This window comes from Vicugna pacos, chromosome 8 (genome assembly GCF_048564905.1).
Source record: "Vicugna pacos chromosome 8, VicPac4, whole genome shotgun sequence".
NCBI lineage: Eukaryota > Metazoa > Chordata > Mammalia > Artiodactyla > Camelidae > Vicugna > Vicugna pacos.
The window spans coordinates 19,662,136-19,677,373 of NC_132994.1; the positions used below are offsets into that span (position 1 = coordinate 19,662,136).

The 15,238-nt window shown below is 39.1% G+C and overlaps 1 protein-coding gene across 3 annotated transcripts in view; it reads right to left on the minus strand.

The window, feature by feature from the left end:
* CASP8AP2 (caspase 8 associated protein 2) overlaps positions 1-13,257 on the minus strand; it is a 33,859-nt gene extending 20,602 nt beyond the window's left edge. For 2 of the 3 annotated variants that reach the window (XM_072965625.1, XM_072965627.1), the window contains exons 1-2: positions 13,191-13,257; positions 12,504-12,593 (exon numbers count right to left, since the gene is read on the minus strand). The gene's annotated coding sequence lies outside the window, so the exon portion shown is untranslated. The remainder of the gene's footprint in view (positions 1-12,503; positions 12,594-13,190) is intronic. The other variant, XM_072965626.1, reaches the window with a different exon arrangement.
* Between the last annotated feature and the right edge of the window lie 1,981 nt (positions 13,258-15,238).

The following is a 15,238-nucleotide window of genomic DNA, read 5'->3' on the forward strand; positions in this document are numbered from 1 at the left end:
CCAAAAGCTAAAATTATAACAAAAATCTTAAGCTTGCTGATATGGTCAACCAGTGTCACAAAGTCAATGATGCTAATTTTAAAAAATAGACCAAAATACAAATTAACTTTTATACTAAAATAAGCCAACTATCGTACTAAATAAGCACAACCATATGCTGAGTTCTGTGAATCCTGTTAGCAAATCATCAAACCTGGGGGTTGATCTTGGGGACTCCGGACACACATGTTTTCACCAATAAGGGAGTAAGATGGGCAAAGAGCAAAGTGTGATACTATACTATGTTGGTAAATGTGTGGGAAAAGAAGTGCTCTCATAAATCACTCAAGTACGCTGGAACAAGTTCTATGGAGGCAATGTGGCAATAGCTATCAAGTTTTTAAATGCAAATAATCTGACCCAACAATTTCATATATAGCAATTTGTTCTAAGATATACAAGCACATGACTACAAAAATGTATATACAGGAATATTCAACGTAGTGCTGTTTATAGCAACAAGACAGGAACCAACGTAAGAATCCAAAGCAGTTTTAAAAAATCTGATTTATCTGACATTCTACACTCCGCCCATAAAACTTGTGAAAGTTGCCTATGGTCAATGAACTATGGCCACTGTGGCTACTAGAGGTCATTAAGGGTAACTGCGCCGGCATATTTCTGCTCCCACCAACTGAGATATACACTTACAACAACAGGTGCATTTATTACCAAATCCAATTATGCTTATTTTCTTATTTTTCTAAGTAGTAGTAGGATTAAAGATTACATTAACAAAGCGAGTTATTTTCCAGTGAAAACTAGGCTGAATACTTTGGAAAGACTCAAAGGTGAGTAGCAAGACACTTAAAATTGCTGTCAAATCAAGTGAGGGTAAGAAAATCCAAAATACTAGAAGAGAAAATCTCATCTGTACTCAGACTGAATCACAAGTATCCAATTTCTTCTCTACAGGAAAAAGTGCCCCCAATCATAAGCAAGGTCTAGTGGGTAGGCAAGGAAGAAGTCAGAACTCTAATCATTGTATTTACACTCAACAAAAAGGTCATGGTTCTACCACAGGGGATACAATTTATATGTTACTCCTTTAAATAAAATTAAGGTACATGTATATCTTTTTTTCTTCATCCCCCACATTCCCCATTCTAATATTTTTTCCAATTAGCTGAGTTGATTAATCAACTCTGTTGTAATATAGCCTGTACAATAATTACAAAATGTACCCACAGCATAATCACATTTGGCAAATAATAACTGATTTCTGGTAAAGCAAAACTCAATGGTCGGAGCAGAAACTCACAGACTTCCTGATACTGCAGTAATCTACTACCAGCTGTCACATGGAACAGGCAGCATCAGTTAATGGGTCTTTTACAAAATGGAGATCAGTTACCTAATGATTTGGTTAAATAGATGATTTGGTTAAGCAGATCAAACAGATCAAAGACTTTACTGTATATCATTTCACACAGTTTTAGTGTTTACTACTGGCAAGTATTACTTAAAAAAAAAAGTTCTACTTGTCCTGGTAAGTTAAAACTGGGAAATATATGAGATCTAACAAATTCTGGACCTTTTGTTCCTCATGTGTCTTAAATTTTTCTCCAATTGTTTATGGGACCATTGTCCCCACAACTTAATTTCTAGGCCCCTACCACCAAATATATATATATATATACATATTTTTTAAATTACTTATAAATTTAAGAGAAAGTGACTGCTCATTTCTTAGTCATATCAGATGTAGCATTAAGAGTTATTCAAAACTGTTTCTGAGAATAATATATATATATATATAGTAATATCAAGAAGTTGTCCAAAGAAGCTACATCCATGGTTTCTCACTATGTATACATAAAGTTGAAGTAACTGCGGCAGTTATGATGCCTCTCAATTTCAAATCCACCTTCTGTGATAATGGAGGTAGTCCTTGTAAATACTTCTCCTTTGCTAACTAGCAGTATGTATATAGCCTTGTCAGGAGAGAGTGCTGGAGGGACACTGCAAAGGAAGGGGGTTCTCTTCCTATTTTCAGTGTGTCTGGCAAGCCAGGCTCCTACAGAGCAAGCTTTCTCCAGCATTCAGTTCCTACAGCAGGCAGTTTCTCCAGGGCTAGGTTCCTTCAAGGGCACAATTTCCCTACATGCCTGCCTCCTTTACATGAGGGTTCTATTACAATGGGCTCCTGCAGGACGCAGCTTTCTCCTACTAGGCTCAAGGGGAGCACAGCGTCTCCACCTCTTGGCTCCCACAACACCTGACAGCTGGCGGCATCCAGGAGCTTTCCTACATACCTCCTCTGCCAGATTCAAAGCAGTGTCACCAGCAAGGCACTTAGCAACTTCTCTACCATCCAAGTAGTCCAGGCCATGCTCTTTCCAATGAGAAGGAAGACAGCTCTTCTTTGGAAGATCTATCTCAACCCTAACGGTAGTGGCTGATCCCTATATCTGCTATTCCTAAGTTCTTGAGCCTTATCTTTAACTCTTACTAACCAATTCCCAGTTACTCCAACTCTCTGTTAATTCTTCACACTATGCTTTCTCTTTTCAAATTACTGTGTGGTTTTATCTCATGATTGGATCCTGTCTGATTCAGGTAAGCAGTCACAATAGAGATTTTAACAAATTTTCTCTGCTAATCAAGCAGTTAAAGAGATTTAAAGATATAGGTCTGAATACAAAATTGACAGGTTCGATCTGATGATTTTATATACCTACATATAACTACTAATAAACTTACATTACTTTCAAGCACATATAAAGATTGACTATGTATCATGTATAACTGAAAAATTGTGCTCTACACTGGAATTTGACACAACATTGTAAAATGACTGTAACTCAATAAAAAAGTGTTAAAAAATTGACTGTGTATCAAGATAGAGCAAGTTACAACAAATATCATAGAAGTGCTTTTATTAATAAAAAATGAAATTAACAATGCATTTTCAAATTTCCCAGTTTCTTTGGAAAGTTATAACATAGGTCAAAGAACAAATATTAATGGAAACTGAAACGTACAGAACTGAGTAACAACGAATATGCCATGAGACAAGATATTTGTGGGATACAATCAAAAGAGTACTTTTAGAGGAAAAGTCACAGCATTAAATAAATACATAGGTATTAATGAGGTCAACATCCACTCAAGAAGTTAGAAAAAGGTCGCTCTCTCTTTTGCCTTCTGAGATAGCCTGCACCCTGTCGATGGAGCGTGTATTCACTTTTACTTTAAACTAAACACCCCTACATCTCTCAGCCTCTCTCCCTCTCGCCCTTTGAGATGGCCCACACTCTGCCTCTGGGAATGTGTATCTCCTAAGCTGCTCTCCCTTCAGGGTGAGATGGACTGCACTCTATGGAGTGTGTTATCTCTCAAAATAAACTTGCTTTCACTTAAAAAAAAAAAAGAAGAAAAAGAACCAAGTAAACCAAGAGAAACACACACAAAAAAGGAAATTAATAAAAGGAAACAAACACTAAAAATATGAACAAAAATAAATGCTGGCTCTTTGAAAAGACAAATTAAATAGGCATATAACTGCAAAATTAGTCAAGAAAAAGAAAGAAGGTACAAATATTAGGAATAAAAATGGAGTGACAGCTTCACATGTGCCCGAAATTATCAACAGAATACCTTTGTGGGGGGTGGGTATACCTCAGTGGTAGAGTACATGCTTAGCCTGCATGAGGTCCTGGGTTCAACCTTCAGTACCCTCATTTAAAAAAAAAAAAAAGGAGAAAAAAATGATTTAAAAAAAAGAATACTTTTGAAAGTTCAATGAAATGGTAGTTTTTTAGAAAAAAACGTAACTGGCCAAAACTGACTCAAGAAGAAATAGAAAATACAGACATACCTAGGATGATTAAATAACTTGAAATAGTAGCTAATCTTACTCATAAAAGAAACTACTAAGCCCAGACAGTTTTACAGATGAATTCTGTTATACCTTCAGACAAACAGATGAAACATAATTTATTCTAGACAACAGAAAGGAAACAAATGCTAAGAGACAAATAAGGTTAACACAGTCTAGACATCAAAACTGCGCAAAGATAGGACAAAATAGGAAAATCACAAGACAGGAAAACTATAGGTCAATCTTTCTTATAAACATAGAAATAGCCTTTAAAAAATTACACAGTTGCATCCAGCAAGACATTAAACAAAGAACAAAGCAAAAATACAATACAGATATGTAAGATTTAATCCTCAAAATGCAAGGATGATATAACTAAAAACTTAACTGGGTAGGAGGGTATAGCTCAATGGTAGAGTGCTTGCCTAGCAAGCACAAGATCCTGGGTTCAACCGCCAGTGCCTCCTTAAAAAGTAAATAAGTAAATAAAATCTAACTACCTCCCTCCAACCCCCAGAAAGTATACAGTGCTGTCTGTCTGTCAATTATATCTCAATAAAACTGGAAGGAAAAAAAATCTTTTTAAACCTCAATTAGCATAAGCACTGTCTTCTAGTTGATAAAGTTGTTTCCCACCAGGATATGAACTAATAGTTCTGATACTGTTATATGTGTATATTGGAATTAAACAATTTAAATAAATGGATGGTAGACAGTGACATGTTTCTCACTATTGAAGTGGGAGGTTACAGAAAAGCAAGAGAATACACTAAAAATAATCCCTGTGGTAATGGATTATAGTTGAAGACATCAGTAAAAACTCACATTTAACTTAACGTAGATACAGACGATTAGATATAGAAATATTTATAGGTATGTATATATACATGTGTTAGTAGACACACATACATTTCTTTGCTCTATCAGCAAAGCAGCAATAAGCACACCTAGTATCCACATCTTGGCCTCTAATACTATACTCCATTAAAATGGACCAGGGTTTCTTGAAGAAATGGCTGATTCTCAGACAGGGGCAGGAAATAACACAAGGTGAATGTGGAGCATCTTACAGAAAGTAAGGGAACATCAAAAACAAACAAAAAAACAAACAAACAAACAAATGGAGGTACGTCAAAGAGGCAGTAGAACCAACTGAGAGAGCTCTCTCAATAGACAAAGCTGGAACAATTTGAGCAGTAAATTACAGTAGAACTGGATTATAACTCAAAGCATAAAATAAACATACATGACTCCATACTGATAAGAGTAAATTAGTAAATGGAAAAGAAGAAACAAATCTCCCAAGCAGAACTCCAAATAAACTATGTTGATATTCCACTCTAGAGCAGGCAGGGCTTAATCTCCTATTCTTCAAATGTGGGCTGTGCATAGTGACTTCTTTCCAAAGAGTAGAGTATGGAATCGGGTGGTGGGACTAAATTTACGAAGAAACCTGACCAACACTACTTCAACACAGGAAACGCAGATGATAAAATTCAACACTAACTCTCAGCAAACTTGGAGTTTATGACAGTTTAAGAAGAGATCTTTCAAAAACTGATAGAAGATATACTTCTACTTAAAAATAAATCGTCACATTAATCATCATACATGATGGTGAAACCACAGAAGCATTCCTTTAAAGTCAAGCTTGATTCTATTAGCAGTAAGAGTAAGACATGAAATGAAATAGAGCTGGAAAGGAAGAAACAAAGCTGCCATTATTCACACTATGATCACCTATGTAGAAAATACACAAACTATTAAAATTAGAGTTCCTCAAAGTTGCTGTATATAAGATTAATACCCAAAAAGCAACAGCTTTACTATATGCCAGCAGTTTTAAAACAGAATTGATAAAAAGGTATTACAGCAACAAAACCATAAGGTACATGGGAATTAATCTAATACAAGATGTACAAGACCTTGATGGAGAAAATAATAAAATATCGAAATCAGGGTCTGAATACTTTTTCTTCTTAAAAGGCCAGAAAGTAAGTATTTTATGCTTGTAGTCCATCTGGTTTGTCATGACTTAACTCTGCTGTTGCAGTTCCAAAACAATCATAGACAACGTGTAAATGATTAGGTGCTGTGTTCCAATTAAACTTTATTTACAAAAACAGGCAGTTTACCTCTAATCTAAATAAACAACAAAATATGTCTCAATCATTTATGGGAAAACTCAATATTAAGGTTGGCAATTCTCCCCAACTTTAACTCACTGCAATTCCAGTCAAACTTAACAAGTTGACCATAAAATTCAAATTGAAGTGCAAAGGGCCTAAGAGAGTAAGGACATATTTTATTTTGATGGGGAGAGAGTAAACTTTTTATAGAAGTATAACAAAAACAGAAAAAAGTACAAATTCATAGGTATACAGTTCTATGATTTTTCACAAACTGAACACAACCATGTAAATATCACCCAGATTAAGAAACAGACCATTACCAGCATCTTAGAAGTACTCTCTGTGTTCCCTTACAGCCACTATCCCCTCCAAAAGATTGGCAAAGATTTGTGGAGACTAAAAGCATACACATTGCCAGTGACTTGCTTGGCAAGGAAAAGATGCAAATCAGTAGAGGAGTGGGAGCTATCTGTGGAAATCTGTAGATTCCAAATGAAAACACCATTAACCTTGGAAGAAAGGTATACATAGAGAACCGTAAATAAAACAGCCTAGTTGGAATGGACCTCAGATAGAACAGGATTGAGAGAGAAAACTAAAATTTCATTAGCATCAAACAGAAGATTCTAAATGTCAAACCAAGGAATCTGGTCTTGAATTTCCAGACCATAGGAGCACTGGAAGGTTTCTGAGTTAGTACACTGCTGTAAAGAAATGAAAGATTAATGTGTGGAATGAACTAGAAAGACAAAAAATGTAGGGAAGGAAACTGGGAAGGAAGCTACTATTAGAGTCCACATGATATGACAAGAGGGAGACAGTGAGAAAGAAAGGATTGATTTTATGAGGCATAATAATGGAAGAAAGCAAATAAGGTAAATGCCTGGATATGGAAAATATAAACAACCATCTCCTGCCTCAATTCACTCTCGAGCTAAAAGCTTCCATTATCTTTGACTCTTTCTTATCTCCACACTCACTTTCAAGTAGTCACAAATTCTCAGTGATTTTATTTTTAAATCTCACAAATTTAATAATCTCCTTACTGACTGAGAAGTCAGTATTCCAGTTTCAGATACACTTATTTCTCACTTAAATTATTATAGAAGTCTCCAAGCTAGTTTCCATACTCCTGGTATCTTTTTCCTCTTACCATCTTCCACACTGAGGCCAAAATTAATTCTGGTTACGTTTAGCCTGTGTTCCACTTCCAGGTCAGAAATCCTCAAGAGCTACCCAAAATATTGAGGTAAGCTTCCCTGGCACAGAAACCAGCACCCTTTCCAGAAGTGTCTACCACTGCTTTTCTAACTCTCTCACACTGCTCCTCTCACCTACCCCATTCAGCCACATGACAGACTCATAGCACAGCTTTCTATAATGCAAGTTAGCACATACATTATTGAGAAATACAGAAATGCTATCAGTATAATGCAGACATTATGTTGGTTCAGACAGGGTTCTTTCCCAGGATATTAAATTTTTGCACTATTGATTAACAGCAGCTAAATGAAGGAATCTAGTCCTGTACATGACACCCTTACCATCGATGGCTGTCACTCCCCTTTCTTTCTCTAGTATCAGTACAGCCAAAGGTTTTTGTCTTGCAAGGGCTTAAGCTTGGTTTCCCTCAATCTTTTGGGGAGGAAGGATGGGGGACAAAGCCAGACACAGGGCAATGAGCCAGAGCCATCCAGTCTGCCGTCACAAGGTTTCACATAAAACCTGCAACTGCCACTACACCGACAACCTCCAATGTTTATGTCTCTCTACTCTTATTGCCACAATCCTTCCTTATTCCTCCTTCCATCGAGCTATCTTCATCTTTATTTTTTCTTGAGGAAAAGACCTATATTTACAGAGATGCTTATTTATTAGGAATTTAACATGCGTTCTTAACTGTGCTAATATTTTAATTAAAATACCCTCCCCACCTTCTGTCATCACGTTGCCTTTCCTGTCTCTTGCTCTCCTGCTCCGCTCTTAAGGGCCTTTAAGCTAATTCCAGGCCAACTGAATAACCCAGGATACTCTCCCCATTTCATAACCCTCACTTTAATCATATCTGTGCAATTTCTTCCAATGTAAAGCACCACAGTCATGGGTTCCAGGGATAAGGACAAGACATATTTGGGAATCCACTGTTTGGCCTGACAGTGAGGCTGATTTTAAATTTTTAATTAATTTTAATTAATTTACAGTTAAATAGTAATAACCTATAGTAAAAAAGAATATGAGAACAAATAAATGTATGTTCCTATATGACTGAAGTATTGTGCTGTACACCAGAAAATGACACAACATTGTAAACTGACTACACTTCAATTAAAAAAAAAAAGTTAAATGGCCAGAGGTTACCATATTGAATAACAGATAAAACATGAACAGCCTGAAGACAGGGATCAAGTTTTATAAATATCTATATTCTCAGCAATTAATATACATATATGAAGATAAATGTGTGCTGAATAAACCAGGAAATCAGTCAAAATATACTTAACCAGCCAAAATATGTGTCCATATCCATTAACTAAAGCTCACAATTTATTCCTAAGAGGGTTCCACTGGTCCTCACTCAGAGCCTACTTAGTCTCATTTACCACGAAAAGCGCACAGAGAAGATTTCACAGAGCTGTGGTTATTAGAATTTAATAACACATAACTAGCTCTAAATGCTGTTGGGCACTTGTAAAAATGTATCTGAATACTTTCCTAACATGTTGAGCTCCTGGACATCAATACCGTATTTTCTACAACTGCAAAGTAGAATGCAGGTTAAAGACCTGATGGGCAAACACAAGGTCAGGATAGAGAGTAAGTATTGCCACAAAAAATAGGGATACCAGATCAGATTTATACAGACTCCTCTGCTGTCCCCTCAGTGCCTGAAAATTAGGAATTGTTTGTACTAAAATACAAACCAACAGTCAGCAATAAGGTGCTAAAGTTAATAAAATAAACACACTTTTGTAAGTCCAAGCTCTCATCAAGTCCAAAACCAAAAAAGATCATCTTTCCATCAACAACTGTCACCTCCTGACGTTGCTACTTCTTTTGAGTAGCATCTCTACTGACGCTGCCCTACAATATGTCTCCCATTTATCCCCGTTCTTGCCATAGAAATTTGTTTCAGGCCCCCACTATAGCTATCTAGTTATCTCTCCTAGTGCATGACTCACACAACTGTTGGGTTAGTTCTTCTAAAGCAATCCTGCTCATCTCATTTCCAGCTCAAAAACTTTGCATTACTTCCCAGTACCTACTGAACCAAGTCAAAACTCCTTACCTTGATAGACACTGGCACCTACCTTTCTAGCCCTATCACTCACTATCCCAAGGTTTCCAAAACTCCCCAGGTTCAGTGAAACTGGGTTCCTGTTTACAAATACACTTCTTGACACCATCTCCCTACATCTATCCATGAACTCACAAGCAAGGCTGGGTTTGAACATCCATGGATTGGAATGTGAGAACTGAGGTTTAAGAAGTCCGGTGATATAAAACATAATTAAGATACCTATACTTCATCCATTAGGGAGTGGGGGAACCACTGAAGGTTTTTAAAGCAGAAAAATATCATGATCAAATCTCTGCATTTCAGATATTTAACTCTAGCAAGAAGAGTATGACAAGGGAGATAGAAAAGGCTATTAAAACAGTGCAGGAGACAACAAAGCGAGACTAAGTTATAAGTAGTGCAAATAGAGACAAGGAGCAGATCTGAGACGTCTGTGGCAGAATCAAAGAGATTTAATGAAAAGTGTATCTAAATATCCAGTCTTGTCCATTTCAAAACCACAGGCTGAGTTGTCTTTTCAAAATGCAAACCTAGATCTAAACAAACATTTCTCAAATAAAGACATACAGATGGCCAACAGGCATGTGAAAAGATACTCAATATTGCTCATTATCAGAGAAATGCAAATCAAAACTACAATGAGGTATAACACCTCACATCAGTAAGGATGGTCATCGTCAAAAACTCCACAAACGGTAAGTGCTGGCTAGAGAGGGTACGGAGAAGAGAGAACCCTCCTACACTGTTGGTGGGGATGTAATTTTGTGCAGCCACTATAGAAAACAGTACGGAGATTCCTTAAGAAACTAGAAATGGAGTTGCCATATGATCCAGCAATCCCACTCTTGGGCATCATCCAGAGAAAATTCTAATTTGAAAAGATACATGCACCCCAATGCTCACAGCAGCACTATTTACAATAGCTAAGATATGGATGCAACTTAAATGTCCATTGATAGATGACTGTATAAAGAAGTTGTAATATGGGGTGGTAGAGTGCATGCCTACCAAGTATGAGGTCCTCGGTTCAATCCCCAGTAAATCCACTTAAACAAACAAATCTAATTACCTCCTCCCCCAACAAAATACAAAAAAACAAAAAGAAGTTGTGGTATATATATACAACTCAGGCATACTACTCAGGTATTAAAAAAAAGAATGAAATAATGCCATTTGCAGCAATGGACGGAACTAGAGATTATCATACTAAATGAAGTAAGCCAGAAAGAGAAAGACAAGTATCATATAATATCACTTATATGTAGAATCTTAAAAAATGACACAAATGAACTTATTTACAAAACAGAAACAGATTCAGACATAGAAAACAAACTTACGGTTACTAAAGAGGAAAGGTCAGGGAGGGATAAATTAGGAGTTTGGGATTTGTAGACACTACTATGTATAAAATAGATAAACAACAGGTCCTACTGCATAGCACAAGGAACTATATTCAATATCTTGTAATAACCTACAATGAAAAAGAGCATATATATATATTATACATATATAACTGAATCACTGTGCTATACATTAGAAACTAACACAAGGTTGTGTTAAATCAACTATACTTCAATTAAAAAATCAATTAAAAAAAAAAAACAAAAATGCAAATCTGATCATGTCCCCTCCTCTGCTTAGAACCCTTTAGTGCTTCCAGCCCACCTCAGGTTAAAGAACAAATTTTGTCACAATTCTGCTTACAAAGCCCTAACTAGCCAGGCCTCTCTCTGCCCACCTCACTAGGGTTAGTCTGCATGATTTTCTCCCATTTCTCAGCAGTCTCTACTCTGATCACATTGGCCTTTCTTCAGCTCTTTGAACACGCTGTTTGCTCCCTCCCACTACAGGGCTCTGCAGAATGCTCTCTTCTCATTGCTCTCCTTCACTTAACTCATCTTCGATACTGTGGCTTCAGTAATGTTTTGAGTTTTCCTGGCTACCCTCTCTCTATCCACTCAGTCAGCCCTCTGTTACATATTCTTATTTCACTGTGTTCTCTCTCTATATGGCTTCTTTTCAGTTTATGATTACATTTTTTTGTGGGATTCCTAGAGAAATGCCCATCTTATCCACTAGACTATAAGCTCCACAAAGACCAGGCCTGGCTCTGTTCTGTTCACCATTGTATCTCCAGTTCTCAGCGCAAAGCCTGACAGGTTGGTAGGTAATAAAAATTTTTTTTACTGAATTTATCAAAATTCCAATTTGTTAAAGACAACTCTGCAGTTATCAGCTTTAATAACAAGGTAGTTGTGCCATTAACTGCAATGGAGAACCAAGGAAGACATGTTAAATTACCTGTAGGACATCCAGAAGAAGATGGCTAATACACAGCAGGAAAATGAGGATACAGCACAGAAGACAAGACATAATTGGTATAGTTGAGATTACTCTTGAAATCACAAAGGCCAGTGATTCTCTAGAGAAGGAAGAAAGGAAGAAGAGGAGGAAGAATTATGTATCAGAATCTCTTGGGAAGAGGGGCTTTTACACACTTGCTCTCACTTTTCCCCAAACGAGGATCTCAATGAGAGTTGCTACTGACAGGAGTTTTGCACCTATGGAAAGTGTAGAGGTAAAATTTTAAAAGTTGAGAACTATGATGATGAAAGAAAAGAGTTACAAGCTCACTCATAATCATTAGAGGAACAATCCCAATGGATTCAGATGTGAAGGCAAAGCAGACAAGAGAAGGATCACCTAGTCTGACACTGGACAATGTCTTTAAGAGACAATCTGAAAAGTTTCCTTTACAAGAAAAATTGAGAGAATGAAATAAACAGTTGTAGAGAAAAGCAAAAACAGTTGTAGAGAAAGAGCCAGGAGAAAGGGAAAATGTATTTTTAGGCTCATGAGAAAGGCAAGATCAGGAAAAGAGTAACATGAATGCCACACACTATACACTATGTGTCAGGCACTGACCTAAATGCTGTAAATATATTATTAATTTACCTTAAATCCTCCCCAAAGTCCTATAAGGTACATATTCTTTTACCCAATTTACAGATGAGGAAAGAGATAAAGAAACTTGTCCCAAGGTCAAACAGTTGGTAAAAGGCACATTTATTAGATCCCAGTTGTCTGTAAAGCCAGATGACAAAACCAAGAATATTCATTAAAGAGTAAAATAATTTTTAAAGGGGTGATCTCTTGTAAAATGTCAAGAAACGCTAGAAGATAATTGGGGTGGGAGTGGAGGGATTCTTACCCTAAAGGCCTCTGTGCCCCTCCAATCAAAGGGGTCCTGACTGAGATGGGGGAGGGGCCTTGAAGAGAGGCCAAAGGTTTGGAGCTGGAGCTGTGGAGAATGGGAAAGACCGGGGAAGAATTAGTAACAATGCCAACGTGATGCCTGCAACACAAATCCTTAGATTCCACGAATTCTACATTCACATCTGACTGGGGACCCACTACGTGTTAGGCATGGCTCTAGGCGCTGTGCAGACTAAGTCAAACAACTTCTCTGGGCGAAAGAATCGCGGAAACAACCAACATCAATGATTACCAGACACAGGAAAAACCCATTCCTCCAGAGAATACCATCCTAAAGCTTTTAAGAGTACATTCCAAGGAGAGACTGGTTTTGGTGGGGGAGGGGCAGGAAAAGCGGTCGAAAGAACAATTTCTATGTGCGCTCGCCCTCGCCCCCGCCTGCATCCTCTCAAGGGACCACCGAGGGACGCGGGGTTAGAGCCCAGAAGCTGCACCTGAGGGCAGCGGGAACGCGGTTACCCGGAGCCCCCCGGACATCAGGCGCGCCCACCCACCACCGACTGCGCCGCTCCCTTCGACTCCTGGGGTCCCCGGCGCCGCCAGCCTTGGCTCAGGGCACTACTGCGCCATGCAACCTCTTCCCCAGCAACCCCGCGCGGACCAGACCCCCATAGCAACTTACCCGCCCGGCCCGGCCCAAGGTAGCCCTGGCTCCTTTCTGGACACCAAGGTCTCGCTGGCATCTCCACCAATGCCAGAGAGCTATCTGCACGGGGAGGCGGGACTGAGAGCCCCTGGCCAATCAAATCAGACGCAAAGTACGTCCCGGCGCAAATTACTAGTTCCCGCCTTTGGGAGGGATTAAAAAAACACAGTTGGCGCCAAACTCTCGTAGTCTTCCAGGGGTTAAGGGAAGGGGGCGGGGCCTGAGCTGGCGGGGAAAGAGGGGGCTGGGCTTCGATGCGGAAAAGGCAGGACCTCCGCGGAGGTAGGGGCGGGGTCTGAGAGAAGCTATGAAAGGGAAAGTAAGCTCCGAGAAGGCCCTTCTATACCCTGTACAGCTGTGTGAAGTTGTCATTTGTCCCCATTTTATAGGTCAGAGAAGGTTCAAAGAGATGAAACAACTTGCCCCACAGCTAAATTCTGGCTTAAGTGCCTGCCCCGCAGCTAGAATTCAAAGCCAGATCTAGCTGCTTCAAGGCCCATTCCTTTTGGGAAGCCCTGCTCTCACTCTTGTCCATAACCATCAGCTGCCCCTGGACAGTAATGTATTTGTGTATATATTGACCCCACTAGCCTGTGAAAGCTTTAAGGATATGGGCTGGGCATTTTAAATCTTGGATGCCCGGTATGTAGCACAGTGTATGTTTATGTATAGGTGCCATGGATACGGTATTACCCATCCCTTCCAATTCTCCAGTCTATTCTTTATTCACTGGTGTCCTGGTCTGTCTGGTCAACATGTTTATTATGAGAGACCCTTTCAGAAGCCTGTTTGGCAGCGTTCCCTCCCTTGTTTTTTTTCTAATTTAAATTTCCTTCACCCTCAAAAGCCTTTGTAGGGTAATTAACTGTACAGCACAAATAGAGCTTTGAAAAAAAGTTAAAAGGACGCAGTATAAAATGTAATGCTTCCAGTAAATGCTGGCATGTGTCTGATGGTTTCCATCCATTGCTTTAGGATGAGGGTTATTGCCTAGAGGTGCACTTGTCTTCAAGAGGAGGGAATGGAAACTAGCCGTGGAGACTAGTCATGACTCTGTCTGGTTGACTAGGCAGCCAGTAGCAGGTAGGTTTCAGGATCTAGAGGAGCCAGGGGTGGGTGTGGGGACAGACGGTATCGTGCTCAATTCAAATGAAAGGAAAGACACTTGCATTATGGGCTGTGAGATGTGCAGCTAATGCATCCTAGTCGAGGGGGTGGGGGTGCAGGGTCAGAGAAGAGTCAAAAGTTGTAGAACTGTTTCAAAGAACAGCTCTGTTATTTCCAAACAGCATACAACAGAACTGCTGGCAGGGACTGATGTAAGGGTAGGCAAACTGAGAATCATCACCATGCTCTAGAAGTAGATACAGGTCACTCCCAAGGTACACGTTCAAAGTAGGAAAGAAAATGGCCACACCCTCTTGGGGCTGGGAAGTATTTGAATGCTTCCCTTCTTCGGGGCACAATGGCTTTATTCTGTATCAAATCACTGTCATTCCTGCCACAAGCACAAACGTCAGGGTTGAAGGTGCAAATAACAATAGTTCTAAATGACCAGGTTTTCCTACAGAAAACTTTGGGACCGTGACCCACCTGTTTTCCCAGAGTGGATTGAATAATTTCATGTCTTCAGGAGAAGGACTATGTTTTACCTCTGACACCTAAAATGTTAGGACTGTTATGATTTCAGAACAGTGCACATTTGCTAATCCCACTATTTGCTCCCTGAAGCCTTTGACTAAGTAGGGAGACTGGAGGGAGAGGAGGTCAGCAACTGGTAAATTCAGCTTTCCCACCGGGCAGGTGGGGTGAGGCCATGCACTTCCTGAAGCTCAAATCCCGGCAGCACTGCACTCTTCCGACATCACATGAATTCATCATTTACAGCCTCACTGCCAACCCAGCCAGACTGTTCCCAAGGCCCATGCACTCGGGTTGTCTGGCCTCCCCACCATTTGGTATCTCATTTTCCCTTTACATCAAAATCCAAGACTCAAATGATCAAATATTCTTTTCTGGCTTAA